This window comes from Montipora capricornis, unplaced genomic scaffold (assembly GCF_036669925.1).
Source record: "Montipora capricornis isolate CH-2021 unplaced genomic scaffold, ASM3666992v2 scaffold_99, whole genome shotgun sequence".
In the NCBI taxonomy this organism is placed as follows: Eukaryota; Metazoa; Cnidaria; class Anthozoa; order Scleractinia; family Acroporidae; genus Montipora; species Montipora capricornis.
The window spans coordinates 40,001-42,500 of NW_027180290.1; positions in this window are offsets into that span (position 1 = coordinate 40,001).

Consider the following 2,500-nt stretch of genomic DNA (forward strand, 5'->3'; position numbering starts at 1 on the left):
GATCCCGAGCGGAAGCACTTGGAGCAATTTCCTCTCCCAGTAGTATGATGTGGAAGTCTGGAAGTTTTTGTAGCATTTGACGAGTCCCCATGACTAAGAGTTTAGTCTTGTCTGGGTTGATGAGAAAATGGTTATGACAGCACCATGAAGCTATCAATGAAAGGTACTCTGAAGCAGCTCTGCTATCAGTGAAAGGTCTTCGTTCTAACTGCTGATACATCCTTTGGTCCTTCCATTTTCAGTATGGCCTCGACCTTTCTTGGGTCAAGTTTCACTCCTTCAGGTGTAAGCACATGGCCAATGAAAGGGGTTTCAGAACATTCGAGTTGTAGCTTTTCTTTATTAAGCTTCAAGTTTCTTTCTCGGCACCAGTCTAACAGCCTCAACAGGTTGGCATCATGATCTTTTACGGCCTCTTTCATAGTTGAGCCACGACCTGTAATCAGAATGTCATCAGCAATCTTATACACTCCATTGCGACCTTCTAAATTCTGATCCAGTTTTCTTTGGAAGTATTCAGGTGCTGGCGCAATTCCAAAGGACATGCGGAGGAAACTGTATCGACCCCAAAGTGTCTGGAACGTGGTGAGCTTGCTAGATTCTTCATCCAAGTGTATTTGCAAGAACCCATCCTTGAGATCTGCCTTTGAAAACACTTTGACATCAGTTAACTTTCGAAGTATATCTTCAATGACTGGAAGTGGGTAGTGACTCCTTTTGAGGGCTCGGTTGAGATGTTGGGGGTCGATGCATACGCGAAGCTTTCCGTTTGGTTTCTCTGTAACAACAAGACTTGACACCCAGCCTGTTGGCTCTTCTTCCTTGACGATTACATGTTCTTTCTTTAAGCGGGTCAGCTCTTGTTTTAGCCTGTCCTTTATACTAAGAAGTACCTGACGGGAGGGCATAATTTCTGGCGTCACAATTTTGTGTACTTACAAATAAAAATTTTCTTCCATATATTCAAGGCCTTTAAAAACATCGCTGTAAGTGGCATTAATTTCCTTCGTGGAAAGTCCTTCAAAATTAGTCTTATCAACCGCTTCATTAACATTCATAATGTTCTCATGCTTCACAATAACGAGTCCCATCTTTTGCCTAGTTTCCGAGCCAAGGAGTGGGGTGTAATCTTCCTTAATAACAACAAATTCAACACGGTACTTCTTCTGATTTTTGGGGTTTCGCAATTGAACCTTTGTTACACCCAATACTTTCAAACTAGCGTTAGACTAATTATAAGTAGTTAATTTCACGTCATTTCTGTCAATAACGGAATCTTCCGGTAGAGGTTTTCGAGGTACTACGTTACATGAGGCTCCTGAATCCACGTGTGCAAATATTTTACTATTGTAATCAGCCATTTCCACGGAATTAACAGCATTTTTTGCGGATATTGACAGTATTTCTTCTTCTGCCGAATAGTAGGCGTCATTACTGTCAGCAAGCTGATGGACCTTTCGGTGTTTGGATTTTTGAGAGGGCTTTTTAGAATCGACAGGTTTGCTTTTGCATTTGACAGCAAAGTGATTAGGTTAATTTTCCACAGGACGAACACGTTTGACCATACGCACGGCATTTTCCTCTTTTACGTTCCTGTTTACGACGACGAAACTTGCACTCGTCCACCTGGCGATTTTCAAGGCCTTTTACTTTATCCTTTGATTTCCAAGAATCTCCTTTCTTGACTAAATAGACTTCACTTGAATGTTATTGTTGTTGGCTTGGAGTCATTTCTTTGAGCTGTGCAGAAGTAGCTTCGGTGGCGCGACAAACAAGAACACATTTTTCTAACGTGAGCTTAGATTCCTGAAATAATTTTCTTTTTACTGCATTTTCACGAACACCACACACAATCCCATCACGAATTAGCTGATCCTTTAGAGCTCCAAAGTCACAGGTTTCTTCTAGAGTCGTGTCTTCTTTTCAATAAAACCTGGATGTAGAAAATGCAAAACTCCATAAAAATCACCTTTTTGATTTGTGATTTACACAGAAAACGAAAAATACTAAAGCTTTTTTTCTGATTTCACTTGAGTTTATAAAAGCTGAAATAAGTGTGTCTTTTCTTTCAGATAAAGTGAACTTTTTTAGGGTTCCTCTCGGATGTCGCTAAAGTCAATTTTCTCAAGTTATCGCTTTATTTCTCTTTTTCTTAAAAAGTCACCGACGTAAAATTTCTCGAGTAGTTTTCAGCTCTTGCCCCTATAGGCAAATAGAAAAATGTCGCCTTTTTTCCGCTTCCTCTGTTTCACCTCCTCGATTGACAGCTGTCAAAAAATGGCACGACATTAAATGCTTCCTCGATTTGGACATTTTTCTACTGAACTTTAATCTGCATTTGAAATTGGCGCCTATCTACTTTGATTATGGTTTATTTTGAAAGTAATGTGGCCGTTTGAAGGAGTCAAGTAAAACAAAACAAAACTTAGAATGCCGATCAGTAACTTATTTAAGCAAAAATTTCCAGAAGTTCGAAGAGGCTTGTCGGAAAGAAACTTGC